The sequence below is a fragment of the Lithobates pipiens genome, unplaced genomic scaffold, assembly GCF_037356315.1.
Source record: "Lithobates pipiens isolate NorthernLeopardFrog02 unplaced genomic scaffold, aLitPip1_a1.2 Scaffold_8, whole genome shotgun sequence".
NCBI classification, from domain to species: Eukaryota; Metazoa; Chordata; class Amphibia; order Anura; family Ranidae; genus Lithobates; species Lithobates pipiens.
Window position 1 is genome coordinate 545,265,855 of NW_027507903.1, and position 16,956 is coordinate 545,282,810.

Here is a 16,956-nt window from a genome sequence, read left to right on the forward strand (position 1 = left end):
TCGCTGGCTTGTCAGAACTATTAGCCCGCCAACTACTGCCATATAAACTAGTGGACTCGGAGGCCTTTCGAAAATTTGTGGCCATTGGAACACCACAATGGAAAGTCCCAGGAAGGAAGTATTTCTCACAGAAGGGCATCCCAGAGCTATATGGCCATGTTCAGCGGCAAGTGAATGTATCTCTGGCACACAGTGTCTCTTCTGGCTCTTCTCCTCCTCCTCCTACTTCATTCTCCCTCTCCTCCTCGACTGACTCATCCTTTTCCGCTGCTAGCGTTTCTTCTGCTGCACTGCCCAAGATCCCCAGAACCTATTGGACATGCCAGGTGAGACGTTGCCATGCTGTGCTGCGTCTGTTGTGCCTGGAAGCCAAGAGCCACACTGGCCCTGCACTCCTTTCAGCTTTGCGTTCACAGGCAGATCAGTGGCTAACACCGCTCAATTTGGCAGTTGGTAAAGTGGTGTGTGACAACGGTGCCAATCTGCTTAGCGCATTGAAACAGGGAAAAATTACACACGTGCCATGCATGACACACGTCTTAAACTTGGTCGTGCAGCGATTCGTTGTCAAATACCCTGGGGTCCAGGACATCTTGTGGCAGGCAAGGAAAATCTCGGCCCATTTCAGAAGATCTTACACGCCCATGGCTCGCCTTGCTGACATTCAACGGCGACACAATCTGCCAGTCAGACGTCTTATTTGCGATTTCCCGACGTGATGGAACTCAACATTCTATATGCTTGATAGGCTGCTCCAGCAGAAATGTGCAGTTAATGACTACCTGTATGAACTCTGCGGCAGAACAGGTTCTGGGGAGCTTGTTTTTTTTTCACCATGCCAGTGGCTGCTCATGCGCGACGCATGCAGACTTCTGCGGCCATTTGATGAGGTCACCAAACTGGTCAGTCGCAGCCATAGCGCCATCAGTGACATCGTACCTTATGCCTTCTTTATGGAGCATGCATTGCGTCATGTCATTGATCAAGCCGTGGAGGAGCAGGAGCAGGAAGATGAGGAAGTCACAATGCTGGATGAATTCCTACGGGGGCTACTCTATCTGAGACAAGTCAACAACAGTCTGAAGAGGAGTCAGAGGAGGATGGTGGCGGGGCGGATGAGGAGGAGCAAGAAGAGCATGCTTTAAACCTTCCTGGGATCCCTGTTGTTGTGCGTGGATGGCGAGAGGAGAACGAGGAGGACGACATTATCCTGGATGATGAGCAGGAGCCAGGCCACCACACCGCTTCCAGTTTAGTGCAAATGCCTTCATGCTCCAGTGTTTTAACAGGGACCCCCGTATAAAAAGCATAAAGGTCAAGGACCAGTACTGGGTAGCAACGTGCTTAGACTCCCGCCCGGTACAAACACAAAATGGTGGAAATGTTACCACCATCACAGAGGGCTGTCAGAATGCAGCACTTCCAGGCCTTGCTTAGAGAAATGCTGCATTCTGCTTTTGCGTGCGCTGGCAGAGGAATTCCCACTCCCAGAGAAAGAGTTGCGGGTACCAATCCAACAGCGCCTGCAAGAAGAGGGCGGTTTGAAGATGTGTTGGTCACTTCTGATATGAGATCATTCTTTCAGCCCACCCATCGACAGGTCTCATCCTGATCCAGCATCAGGGAGCTCCTAAAATGGCAGGTGTCCGACTACATCGAGTTAACGGCCGATGTGGATGCTCTGAGAAGTGAGAAGTGAACTCCTGGACTACTGGGTGGGCAGGCTTGACCTCTGGCCAGAGCTTGTCCAATTTGCAATGGAACTGTTGGCTTGTCCCTCGTCCAGTGTCCTGTCCGAAAGGATGTTCAGCGCAGCAGGGGGGATCATAATCGATAAGCGCACTCGCCTAGCTCTCGGCAGTGTTGACTACCTCACATTTCTAAAAATGAATGAGGCATGGATCTCGGAGGAATTCAACACATGTGACCAGTATACCACGTATATGCACAACTCTATAAACGATTTATATAATCTTGCACACTGACCTTTTTTCTATCTTTGGCTCACTTCCTTGTACAAAAAAAGCACACCGTACTATATGCCCGTACCCTCCTGTTTGAAGAGGTTGAGTGGAGTCATATTTTTGGGTCTCGCAGCGAGTTGCTGGTATCAGTGCTGGTGTCAGTACTCTCTATCTCGGTGCTGGTGTGGTGTCAGTGCTCTCTATCACGGTGCTGTTGTGTTGTCAGTGCTCTCTATCTTGGTGCTGGTGTGGTCTCAGTGCTCTCTATCACGGTGCTGCTGGTGTCAGTGCTCTCTCTTTCTATCTCGGTGCTGGTGTCAGTGCTCTCTCTCTATCACGGTGCGGGTGTGGTGTCAGTGCTCTCTATCACGGTGCTGGTGTCAGTGTTCTCTATCACGGTGCTGGTGTCAGTGCTCTCTATCACGGTGCTGGTGTCAGTGCTCTCTATCATGGTGCTGGTGTCAGTGCTCTCTATCACGGTGCTGGTGTCAGTGCTCTCTCTCTATCTCTGTGCTGGTGTGGTGTCAGTGCTCTCTATTTCGGTGCTGGTATCAGTGCTCTCTATCACGGTGCTGGTGTCAGTGCTCTCACGGTGCTGGTGTCAGTGCTCTCTATCATGGTGCTGGTGTCAGTGCTCTCTATCTCGGTGCTGGTGTAAGTACTCTCTGTCTCGGTGCTCGTGTCAGTGCTCTCTATCACGGTGCTGGTGTCAGTGCTCTCTATCACGGTGCTGGTGTCGGTGCTCTCTATCTCGGTGCTGGTGTCAGTGCTCTCTATATCGGTGCTGGTGTCAGTGCTCTCTATCACGGTGAGGGTGACAGTGCTCTCTATCACGGTGCTGGTGTCAGTGCTCAGTCTCTATTGCAGTGCTGGCTTCAGACAGTGAGGGAGATAGCAGCGGAGAAGCCAATCAGCAGTCAGTGCCAGCACCATGGCTGAGGATCAGCACTGGGCTGGCACCTCCAGACCAGAGCAGTGGAGCCCTGCATAGGTGGGGGTAAGGACCGGCAGAGGAAGGGGCTCAAGCACAGGTTGGCACACTGGGACGCTGGCACAGGACTGCGCTGCCCTGACTGTGGCACTGATCATCTCCTGCACTCCCTTCATAGCCTGGCCTTACCTTGCCTCTCCTCCATGGCCTTCATGCGCTCCTGAATTGTCAAAATTTCACAGATAAAAAAAGAATGCTTGTCGTTGTTGATCCCAGATTCACTTAATACTTTTGTTATGTCAGTGTCCATGTTGTGGGACTATGTGTGCACAGCTAGTAAGTATTTTGTGGCTGAAAATATGACCTGGAGGTTTTTAAGGTTTGCCTGCCATTAAAGTCAATGGGGTCCGTTCGCGGTTTGCGTTCCCGAAATGTCCCGTCGGACGTTCGTCCATCACTAGCCATCATCCACGTACAGAAATAGAAGGCAATGCAAATTAAACCATGTGTTTAGTATCACTTTAAGTAATGTTTCTTAATGTCTTTTTGCATTTCAGGGCATCTTAAAGTAGAGGGCTCCTGAAGGAAGTAAATTTCCTAATGGCACCTAATACAACTTTGTTCCTCAGACTGTAAACAAACAGATTGAGCATTGGGACAACAGCCACATACAGCATTGATATTAAGTTGTCTTGTTCTTTAGAGTGATCAGATTCAGGTTTTATATAAACAAACAGGATTGGTCCATAAAATAATATAACAGTGGTAAGATGAGAAGTACAACTAGAAAAAGCTTTAAGACGTCCTTCAGAAGTACGAATCTTCAGTATAGTCCTGATGATTTTCACATATGAGATTATAGTGAGAGAGAATGGAACACATGCTATCAGAATATCTTGGAATAACATAAATATTTCCCTGCTTCTTGTATCACTGGATGAGAGGGCAGTGAGTGTTTTCAGATCACAGAAAAAATTGTTAATTTTGTGGGAATTGCAAAATGAAAGATTAGATGTCAGCAGAGTCAACATCAAGGAGTCCAGAGCAGATATAAGCCAGCAGAAGAGTGCTATTGTGATACAAACATTCTTGTTCATCATCATAGTGTATTGTAAGGGCTTACAAACTGCTACGTAGCGATCGTAAGCCATGGAGGTCAGCACAAAGATATCACAGATAGCACAAAATGTAAAGAAATACAACTGAGTGATACAATCATGAAAAGAAATGTTGTTGTCCTGGGTTATTGTAATGGACAAGAGTTTGGGGAGAGTGGTTGAGACATGTAACATCCACCATTGAAAGGTTACAAAGGAAGAAATACATTGGGGTGTGAAGCACAGACATCAAAGAGATAAGTGTAATAATGATCAGGTTTCCCAAAATGGTCAGAAGGTACATAGTTAAGACTCCGACAAAAAGTGTAGGTTGTCCTGTTTTAGATGTAGTGAAACCCAAGATGTGGAATTCTTTTAAAGTAGTGTTTGGACATTCATCCATTTTATCTGTCAGGAAAAAACTAACACATATAATTGGTTATTGTATAGACTACTTTGTGTGTATGCTACTCTAAATGTTTATTTTTTTTCAATGTGTCTGTTTACATATGTGTACTTTATAAATCACTATCACTTCCATGTTCTTCCTCCTTCTGAAGTACCTGGTTGATCCTACTAGTCACCTATGTTCCTCGTTCTAAAGTGAGCACACAAAGAACAAAAGCTGATCTGTGCTTGCATGGTCAGTTTCCATTCTTTGGCTGGCTATTCAGAGGTACAGGATGCTATTCAGAAACAGAGCATGTCAGTATTGGGTGGTTTGTTCAGCCACTATGCCCCCTGGCCAAACACAGCCTGCATCTTGAACAGGCCCCCTGCTTGAGCACAGCCTGCATCTAGCCTCAGGCTGAACAGACTATGAAATACCTGGCATGCTGTGTGTCTGCACTGTGTCCCGTACCCGGCCACCCATTATGAGGAACAAAAGATGCATGGTTACATAACAGAACTTCTTAACCCTGTTAAAAAGGTAAGAAAGATCATTTCTGAAACTAAGCAAAACTAAGCAAAAGCAGTTATGTTACTTATACATAACTATAATTTTATTAGAACGTGTCTATATTGTATGTTCACAACTACTTTACAGCTGAAGTTTAGCATATTTTTTTGGGGAAACAGTGGCATACACATTGGTTATGTGATATGCATCCCCTTACCTGAAGGCTTTGGCTTCTGCTCAAACTCCCCTCTGATGTGCCTCGTTAGAGCCAACAGATGCTGTCCTAAGTGACTGTCTTCTAGTGCTGACTGCAGCTGCTGCTACAGAGAAAGTTGTGCTATATGTCTGCCCTACTCTGCCTTCTCCACCATTCACATAACTCATTTTACTACAGTCTTACAATGGAGGAGGTTCTCTGAGTGGTCAGTGGAGGAGTTGAATGACAGAATTTCACCACCCATGTATGGAATATTAAGCATTGTAGGACTCTAGTAATATAAGTTCTGTGAATGGCAGAGAGGACAGAAAGGAGTGGGTGAGCGGCTCAACTTCTCTCAGTAGCAGCGGCTGTAGTTACCTCTAGAAGACAGCTGAGGAAGACAGTATCCAGGGGGCTGTGAGGAGGCACTACAGCAGGGATCCCAAACTGGTGGCCCTCCAGCTGTTGCGAAACTACAAGTCCCATCATACCTCTGCCTGTAGGAGTCATGCTCGTAACTGTCAGCCTTGCAATGCCTTATGAGACTTGCAGATTCGCAACAGCTGGAGGGCCACCAGATTGAGACCCCTGCACTACAGGGATGATGTTTAGCAGGGTAGCCACCTGTTGCCCCCCCCCCCCCCCCCCCAAAAAAAGGTAACTTTAGCTTTTAAAAGTATGCCAGGGAAACTAAAACTAAATAAATGAACTCATATTCAGGGCATCTCTCTAGTGTATAAGGATAAGAAGAATAAGGATAGGAAGCAGTTCCAAAAACATGTTATATATAAAACAAATGAAATAAAATGTTCAGGTCCCAGTGAACAATAATAACATCAAGATAAACATATAAGGAAAAACAAATAAATAAGTATGTAAACATAAATATAAATACATAAAATAATATTGCAATTTTTAACAATCATAAAAGGTGTTATTATCAATCTCATTTTGCAGCAATGCCTCAATCACAATAGCAGCAATAATTCAGGCATGTTTAATAATAATAACATGCATATTCCCCATGTTTTATTGCTTTAAAAATGCTGCAAGTATAGACAAATGCCCTTCTCTCTTCCAGAAATCTAGTAAGCTCCTATCTTCCAGGAGCTGCCAGCTTGGGCTGACAACACAGCGCCTTTGCTTCAGTGAAAACTCAACCAAAAAAATAAGCCCCGCCCACTGAACTACAGAATCCCACCTGTCCCCACCCCTCTCTGTCTCATTCCACATGTTTACATTGATTTATTTCCCAGCTAAGCAGTGCTGCTACCTTGACTCCCAAATGTCTGCTCACACATGTTGTGTAAGAATAGGACTTTTGAGAGATGTAAACCTGGGACTCTGTCTACACATTACAAGGAACAAAGCTCCCATCAACTGACACTACAACATTTTTACAAGCCCAGTGATGCTGTCACAATAGGAGGCACTAATGGGCACTGATAGGTGGGATTGATAAATACTGATAGGCTGCACTGATGGGCACTGATAGGCAGCATTGATGGGCACTGAGAGACGGCATTAATGAGCACTGATAAGTGGCACTGATAAGCGGCGTGTATAGGCACTGATAGGCACCATTGATGAACACTGATAGGTGGCATTTATGGGCACTGATAGACAGCATTAATGGGCACTGATAGGCAGTATTGATAGGCACTGATTGGCAACATTTATAGGTGCTAATAGGCAGCATTGATGGGCACTGATAGGCAACATTGATGAGCACTGATAAGTGGCACTGATGGGCATTGATAAGTGGCATGGTTGGGCACTGATAGGTGGCACTGATGAGCACTGATAGGCTTCATTGATAAGCACTGATAGGTGTCACTCATAGGTGGAATTAATGAGCACTGCTAGGGGGTACTGAAATGCAGTACTGATAGGCGGCATTGATGAGCAATGATAGGAGGCACTGATGGACACTGATAGGCGGCATTGAAATGCTGTACTGATAGGTGACATTGATGAACACTGATAGGCAGCACTGATAGGCTGCACTGATGATCAGTGTAAACAATTTACTAACATTCTTGATGTTAATGGCTCTCCTTTCGTCACACAGACACAGCAAGTGAGGAAAGGGCTGCTGATAACCAGAAAGTCTGTTTACATGTGATCAGCTGATCACATGGTAAAGGGCAGCTGTGATTGCATATCCCAGGGGGCACGTGGGAGGTAGGGTTCTGGGAGGATGTCCATGGACACCCTCCCAATATTGTAAGTCTGGGGCTCTGATGGAAGGGGGGCCATCATGGTTTCTTGCAACGGGGCCCTGAAGGTTCTAGTTACGCCACTGCTGTGTGGATATAAATTTTGAGGTATTTTCATGACACTCATTAGAACCAAAGAAGTGGCTTGGATAAACTACAAAAAAATATTATTACACCACCTCTAAATATATGTTGATGAGCTTAAAGTGTATGTAGCACTGACCCCAGACGGAGCTGCTGGTTTTATTGGGCTTACCGTTACCTTCTTGACCTCGTGTGCGTCTAGGGATTTCCCGAGGTAGATGGCCCAAAGAATTGCAGAAACCGACATTGGATCCTTCTTTTGGAATATTTATTTGAAAAAGATAGGTAAAACTACTTCCCAATGAAGGGTAGATGGTTAGGAAGGAAGTTCAGGTACTTTTGGAACTGCAAAAGCTAGGAAGTCTCTCACTATAGAAATCCAGAGAATTACCATTCACAACTGGATTCTCACAGCTACCAGATAGACCTCCTCTCACTATGCCAAGCAGCCAATAGTGTGTTTAAGTAAAGCAAAGTCTCTGCCACAGACTTAGATGTAGAACACTTGAGCAAAGTCTCTGCCACAGACTTGGATGTAGAACACTTGAACAAAGTCTCTGCCACAGACTTGAATTTAAAACACTTGAACAAAGTCTCTGCCATAGACTTGGATGTAACTGAGGGACTTAGGTAAATTTAGAGGGCTATCATACGGTACCAGTATCTTGCAGCCGGTCTGGCGATACTGTATGAGTGAAGATCCACTTAGTGTCCTTCAACTGAGCCTCCAGGCACCTTCTGAGAAGCCAGCCTCATGCATGCCCTTCTCCCGAAGAGTCCTCCCCTGGGTGCTTCTTCAGTTGCTGGGCCTCTCCACAGATGAGACGGCACCTGGCCACCTTTGAATCCTCCTCTCAGTTACTTTGCCTTGGGCTATCTAGCCCCTAGACTCGGAATTGGAGGGATCTGCACCCCAGGCCAAGAGGGCCATGGGGGCTGGTCAGGAGGACCAGGACCAAACAGACAAAAAGATCTTCTGGACCGGAACCCAGAAGCATGTGATCTCAGTACCTTAAATACCCTTTCCCAGAATTCACAGCAGGATGACACACCCACTGGGCTGGTTCTGAGAAAGAATGGCACTCAATACGCCTAGCTAAACTGCTTTCTCACACTTGCCGGCTGTGACAGCGACACCTGTGGCCGAGGAAAACCCAGTGCAATCCAGCTAGACTGATACTGAAACCACAATTTGACATAATTAACCCTAAAACCCAACTGCAGTTTTAGGAAAATTAAACTGAAAAAAACACATAGCACGTGCTCGTCAGGAGTCGGCGCTACATGTATATAAACTGTAACAATGAACTTTTCTTACTTGCTCCCTTTTGGTCTGGTAAATATACCTGTTAAGTGTTTTGTAACATCTTTTAATAAAAATGTTTTCAAAAATTAAAAAAAAAAATTAGTTTTTCCGGCTGAACTTAGAAGCTCCCAACCTTCTGTGCTTTCTTCCTGTGCTGCACTGTGCATTATATTCCCAGCAAAGGTTGTGGACTAGAGAACACATTTCTTGTGTCAAGGAGTTGGAGGTGTTCTGTAAATATAACACTCTTCATGTTCTGGGTTACACCACTGCTCCTTCATAGATTCAATACAAGTACTGAACTTTTTCACCCTTAAATAGAAAGTATGTTGCTGGAAGGATCGACAGGTGAGAGGAAAAATTATTTAAAAACAAAAGAAATGCAGTAACATCTAAAGACTGGCAAGCTGCAGTATTTTAAACATTTGTTCTTGAGTTTAGATACATTTTAAGAAGGAATTTTTTATTTAAAAAAAAGTATAATTCTGAAATATTTAACATATGCATCTTTTTCCTGTAAAGTTTTTATAATTTTTTTAAACCTGCAAAGCAAAAGGCATAATGAGCTAGTATGCACCGCATACTAGCTCATTATGAAATACTTACCTTAGAACGAGGCCCCGACATCTGGCCCGATCCACGCCGAGGGAGCTGACATGCTCCCTCGGCGTTTCTCCCGGGTATCGCGGCTCCGGCGCTGTGAGTGGCCGGAGCCGTGATATCGTCACTCCCGCGCATGCGCGCGGGAGATTTCAGTCTGGCCGGTCGGCCGCTGCCGGATTTTCACGGTGAGAACCCCCTTGTGCGCATGCGCCGCTGCAGTCAGCGGCGCATACCGAGGGGAATATCTCTTAAACCGTACAGGTTTAGGAGATATTTTTTTTACCTACAGGTAAGCCTTATTATAGGCTTTCCTGTAGGTAAAAGTTAAAAAATTGAGCATACAACCACTTTAAGTTAAAATAAATTGAATTCAACAATTCTAATTTAAATTGTTCAACCACCATGTTCTAATATGCTTCTTACTATACTGTCAATTTTTTTCAGAAACTTTTTGAAACATCAACTACTATGATTTTTAAAAGTATGTTTTTTTTTTTAACTCTGTACATCCATCAATTGTATTACTTTGTAATACAATTATTTACTTATGGGAAACTTGTCCAACACCTTTAAAAAATAATAACAGAATTTTGATAACGCAAAAAAGTTATTGATGTGTGCATCTATGTTACATGTTGTTCTTTAATAAAAACATTATTGTGAAAAAAATTTGAATCATAGATACAACAATTCTATTTTATAGAAAGCAATGACTCTAGGCCATATTTAAAAAAAAAGTCACAAATAGTATAGTATTTATAAAAAACAAACAATGTAAATGTATATTTATAAAGCATGAACAAGATGATCAAAAATATTTATTTGAAAATGCATATTATTATTTAATAGAATAAATAGCAATATAAAAATGTTATTACATAGGCACATAAATATATGTAAAAAGGTAGTTCAATGTTTCAGCTATTAGTAAAAATAAATATGAAGTAAAAGTTCAGGTAGAACCACATTCAGGATTTATAAGGCTATACTTACGAGGATACTGTTTAGCTTGTTTAAGATTTTTTTTTTTTTTAAGGAAGGCTTGCTAGGATTATATACTAAATTCTATCCTTATGAGAATTAATCAACAGATTATTTCAGTCTCAGATCAATTAGTATAAATAAATAAATAACCTCATACCTGTTTTCAGCTGAAATTTTTCTAAATAGAAGAGACAATGCTTCTTTTTTTAGTTTAAAGAAGTTTACTGATTAATTACCTATCTAGATTAATAATCAGGAAAATGATTATGATGGTAATGCTAACCAATTTGTTTGCCTAAACAATTTTAAAATTTTGAAGACATATAAGGATTTTACTTGGTACGCTGTCTTAATAAATTCTATTCTTATATTTTCTTATAAGGTAGCAAATAGATCAAAATGGTTTTACAATTTCAGCTAAAGTTTCACAACAATATATTTACAATTTACATTTTTTATTGTTTTAAATAAATAAAGGCACAATGATAACTAATCTGACAAGTTTGAAAGCAAACAAGCACACATGATCACTATAATAGCATATCTCAGTGGCTACATAATAGGGGTTAATCACAGTGGTTCCTGATAGTATGAGCCACCACTGTCTCCGAGTTCACAACTCACCTGTGCCAATCTTCACATCTTTATAAGGAGTGTAGTATCCAAACAAAAAGTATTCCCCTGCACTTCCACAAACTATCACATTAACTATGAGCACTTATTTTGCAGATTTAAAATACTTTTTTATTATAATCTTAAAATAAATACATATATACTACATAAACATCTAAAACCACACTCTGTACAGCATAAACAACTGTGTGATACACTGCCCATTAGGTTTGCTCCAGCTCTTTCTGTTTCATTATTTTTTATTTTTATGAATAAACATTAAAACACAAAATAATATATTCGTGTGTGATTGTTCAGTTACACAGAGGTTTGCATTTGAATATTCCAGAAAGGGTTAGGGTGTAACGTGTACCATACTCCAAAAGGTCAACTTACATCATGACCTTTAATGTTTAAAAATTAGACACATTCTGGGAGAGAGGAGCAAACTACCATCTATGCAAGCATTTAATTTGCCACAGACATGAATTATATAACCATATGCGTAATCACTATATTATAAGAGAGCATTTTGTTTGTTTAAAAAATTGTTCATTTTTTATCCGTTACGGCATTCCTGAATACTCTGGACACTTATTCCCTGAAAGGTCTTAATTTTGGGTGGGAATTAAATGTATTGATGCCTTAAAAATTAGTATGTTGTGTATTGCATGAGAAATTACTATTTTAATTTGAAACACATAGCATTATGGTTTTGCTTTTAAAAGTGCTCTCCAAAAAGTATGGATTTACAGTATCTTCACACAAGTGCCTATATTATTTGGCAGGTTTTTTTTTTTTTTTTTTGAAGTAATGCGTTTTGTTGTGCATTACTTCATTCACATTTTACAACAGTATTGCACATTATGTACAGTAATATATATATATATATATATATATATATATATATATATATATATATATATATATATATATATATATACACACTATGCTGTATAATAATTCTTCTTAATAATCACTGGCCATGTGAGCAAAGACATCATTGACCATATCTGGTCATGTCAATATATGCCCAGTATCACCAGTGGGGGGAGTCATTGTATTTGACGTGTCTTTGCATTACTGGATGACATATTTTTCACGATGTATTTAAAATTAGGGTTTTTTGAGGGATATTTTTTTTTAAGGACTTGTCGAGCATTTGGGTGTCTTTATTTCTAGATCACAACCTTTTTCTTTTAATGAGTAGGGATACTATGTATGTAATGAGCTACTAGCCAGGCCTTAAAGTGGTTGTAAACCCTTACAAACCACTGAGCGCGGCATCGTCAATGACGAAGATGCCGCGCGTGTCGGCTCCCGTGTGCATGCGCGGGAGTGACGTCATCGCGGCTTCGCCGAATGACAGCGGCCGAGCTGCGAGACCCCACCGAGAAGATGGATGCGCCGGACTACAGGGGACAGCGGTGACTTCGCTGGCTCCTGTGTCAGGTAAGTGACACATAATGGGCTACTATGCGATGCATAGTAGTCCATTATGCTTTGCCTTTGCAGGGAATGAAAGAGGAAGTAAACCCATCAGGGTTTACTTCCTCTTTAAGAGTTACTCGCCACCAGTTGCCCCACCCAGCCCCGATCTTAAACACACCTTCATAAATTATCTCATGAAATTACACTGTTAAATGTTTTATGCAGAATTAAGTTACACAAATTAACATAAAGCATATTTCATTGATCTGACTGTGATAAATAAAATAAGGATACAATATGATTGGCTACTATAGGCACTGTACACATCATTACTGCATTGTTAAGAAAATATGTCCTACATACAAAGTGCAGGGTTGAGAGGTGAGAGGTTAAAATTAAAATTAAACTTATCAGGAAGTCAGAGTTACATGCAACTGCACCTTGTCTATATGATGGGGCACTGTGATTGCACTGATGGGGCACCGATGGCACACAGGATCGTGCCAGCTCATGCTGCTGTGCTGTTTCTCTCTCTTCTCCTCACACTGCAGGAGCATGAGCTACAAGTGGGAGGATCTTGCCCTGAGCTGAGTAAACATACATACAGCAACCAATTAGGCCAGCCTACCACTCACATTAGACATCACACTAGATTTACTATGAACATAGCACTCACTAGCTGGCAAAAGTGGTACCCGAGCCTCTTATTCCGTCTTGCAGCCCTGGTGATGTCGGTGATGAGCAGGTACTTGGGCTGTGCTATACTGTCATGTGATGTGATCCAGGCCTTCCATCCGGGAAACTTGCTCCACTCCCTAACCCATGCACCGCTCTGGCTTTGCCCCACCAGCCATGTCCGCCCCTTGCCGCTCCAAACCAATGCCACTTGTCCCGCTCCCCAAAAGCAATGTACACAGGAGCAGGAGTACTGGAGATGACACAGACACTGTATGTTGATCTGGAGACTGGAGGTAGAGACTGCACTGTTCCGACGGTGTATTTTAATGCTAGCTGCCTGTTGTTCTGAGAGGCTGAGAGCTAATGCCATTTCCGGGGTGGCAATTAGCAATACTTCTCTTCTTCTTCTTACACACACAGACACAGTGGAATCACTAGGGTTGGTGTCACCTGGTGTGGTAAAACATGGTGTCACCCCCTCCACCAACTTAAGCTGCCCCTCAGTACAAACCACCCTCCACTAAGTATAGACCCCCTCCATCAATACAGACCCCCCCAGGACAAACCACCCCCCTCCATCAGTGCAGACCCCCTCAGAACAAACCACGCCTCCATCAGTACAGACCCCCCTCCATCCTTATAGATTCCCTCTAAAGAAATCCCCCTTCATCAGTACAGAAACCCCTCAAAATAAACCCCCTTCCTTTAGTACAGACCCTCCAGAAAAACCCCCTCTCCATCAGTACAGACCCCCCTCAGGATAAACTGCCCCTCCATCAGTACAGACCCCCCTCAGGATAAACCCCCCTCTATCAGTACAGACCGCCCTCAGGATAAACCCCCCTTCATCAGTACAGATCCCCCTCAAAATAAACCCCCCTCCATCAGTACAGACCCCCCAGAATAAGCCCCCCTCCATTAGTACAGACCCTGCCTCCACCAGTACAGACCCCCCTCAGGATAAACCACCCCTCCATCAGTACAGACCCCCCTCAGGATAAACACCTCCATCCCCCTCCATCAGTGCAGACCACCCTCAGGATAAACCCCCTTTCATCAGTACAGACCCCCCAGGGTAAAACATCCCCTCTCCATCACTACAGACCCCCTCAGGAAAAAACACCCCCCTCCATCAGTGCAGAACTCCTCGGGATAAACCAACCACCTCCCCTTCAATCAGTGCAGACCTCCCTCAGGATAAACCACCCCCTCCATTAGTACCTCATACTCATTCAAATTGGGGGGGGGGCAGTTCCTGGGTATGCTCTTACTGTTAAAGGTGCCTTCCAGATTTGGATTAGCCCACCACTCAAAGACTCTCACTACCGCTGGGCAAGAGTTGTGAAGAAGAGGTCTCTGTTCTCATCAACATGGGGACCAGCTGTTTTGCCAGTGCCCCCCCCCCCCCCCAGCAGAGCACCCATCTACTATGTTGAGGGCATGTGGCCTAGTATATTTCAGGAGGGAGAGGGGCTTTTGTACCCTTTCTTTCTTTGCCAGCCAGGGTCTGGTATGAATTTTTAGAAGGAAGCATTTTTATTTTTTAATGATAGATAGTTATCCTCGCGCCAAAATGGTTCAAAGAAATGGTTATAAAATTATGGTTGCAGCAAAAACACCGATAGGAGTATGAAACCCTCCCCTAAAATCGTGATATGTAGTGTATAAGTGGTGTTGCGCTCCACAAAGAATAAAGTTTAAATAAATAAATCAATACTAGTAAAAGAAAAAAAAAAGAAAAAATATCTGAATAAAGCTATTGGAACCGTGTTCCTTTAAATCTACACCCTCTAAAGTGTATAAATGCCAATAAATATAAATAACTCCAACTAAAGTGCATACAGTGACAATCCTACTAGACAGAATATATAAATGTATACGAATAAAAATAAATCAATAATTTCAAATCAAGCTTCCAACTATAAAGTGCATATGGTGAGTGTGATTACACTAAATTGCATCAAAATCCATACAGTGCATCCAGTGAAAAAAATGGTTTAGAAACCAGTTGAAAAAAATCCAAAAAAATAAAAAAATTTATAAAAATATTTCTTATCTATAACATTAAAATTACATGCAGTATGTGAGTTCACACTGTGTAGTAACAAAAACTGGACTCGTGAAAAATAAAGCATAAATTAGTGATTCCACCGGTGATCTTTGTGTATCTTCAAAGTCAGGTGCTTCCACACTGAGTGCAATGGCTACCTTACCTCCCTGCTGTAAGGTAAACAGCAAACAATCTCCCAATTCCAGCAAACAATGATGCTATCAGTTGGTATAGGAACTGCAGATCATCTTCCCTAGATTCTCAGTCATACACCATAGACCAATTCCATATAGGAGACAGAAAGGGGGACTCCAATAGTGAAGTATGTAAACATAAGCTTTAATATATAAAGGACCTAGTCCTAGGTACTCACATTAGGTAAAACAATCAAAGGCAACAAGCGTACAGCATAAAAACGAACGGACTCTGCGCTCGTACCTCGGACGTCACTTCCGGTATCCTCCTCATCCAATCCTACGCGTATCGTCACTAGTCATGTGACTTCATCATGAAGTCACATGACTAGTGACGATACGCATAGGATTGGATGAGGAGGATACCGGAAGTGACGTCCGAGGTACGAGCGCAGAGTCCGTTCGTTTTTATGCTGTACGCTTGTTGCCTTTGATTGTTTTACCTAATGTGAGTACCTAGGACTAGGTCCTTTATATATTAAAGCTTATGTTTACATACTTCACTATTGGAGTTTCTGTCTCCTATATGGAATTGGTCTATGGTGTATGACTGAGAATCTAGGGAAGATGATGTGCAGTTCCTATACCAACTGATAGCATCATTGTTTGCTGGAATTGGGAGATTGTTTGCTGTTTACCTTACAGCAGGGAGGTAAGGTAGCCATTGCATTCAGTGTGGAAGCACCTGACTTTGAAGATACACAAAGATCACCGGTGGAATCACTAATTTATGCTTTATTTTTCACGAGTCCAGTTTTTGTTACTACACAGTGTGAACTCACATACTGCATGTAATTTTAATGTTATAGATAAAAAATATTTTTATTAATTTTTTTATTTTTTTGGATTTTTTTCAACTGGTTTCTAAACCATTTTTTTCACTGGATGTACTGTATGGATTTTGATGCAATTTAGTGTAATCACACTCACCATATGCACTTTATAGTTGGAAGCTTGATTTGAAATTATTGATTTATTTTTATTCGTATACATTTATATATTCTGTCTAGTAGGATTGTCACTGTATGCACTTTAGTTGGAGTTATTTATATGTATTGGCATTTTTATTTTTTATTTGTGTTGCACTCCCCTTAGACTCCATATTGGACCCAATGCATCTGGTATGGATTACCTTGACGATCTCACTCATTTTTTAAGTGAGGTGCCCCTTTAAAATCTATACCAGAATGAAGGAGTCTAGTATGCATTTTGGTGGGACTCTATGGGGATTATATACAAAAGGCAAATCCACTTTGCACTGCAAGTGCACTTGAAAGTGCAGTTGCTCTAAATCTAAGTGATAGATCTGAAATGAGTGGAAGCTTTGCTGATTTTATTATCCAATCATGTACAAGCTAAAATGCTGTTTTTTATTTTCCTTGCATGTCCCCCTCGGATCTACAGCAACTTTACTTCCAAGTGCACTTGCAATGCAAAGTGGATTTTCCTTTAGTAAATAACCCCCTATGCCTTTTTTCATTCTTGCTGTAGGATGTGCTACACAAAATGACATTTACAAAGAAAATAAAAAGCAAGAGTTTAAATCACTGTCAAATGACAGTACACAAAAAAATAAAAATAGTCCTAAAACAAACGGTCTTAGAAAATCACAGTCAATACAGGTGGGCTTACACTTCATTCTCCCTAGCCACACAAACTGCAATTCACTGCAAAAATCAGATCAGTAGTAAATATACATACCG

The 16,956-nt window shown here is 42.2% G+C and overlaps 1 pseudogene; it reads right to left on the reverse strand.

The window, feature by feature from the left end:
* Window positions 1-3,458: 3,458 nt before the first annotated feature.
* LOC143962252 (olfactory receptor 1F1-like) lies at window positions 3,459-4,395 on the reverse strand (annotated as a pseudogene).
* Between the last annotated feature and the right edge of the window lie 12,561 nt (window positions 4,396-16,956).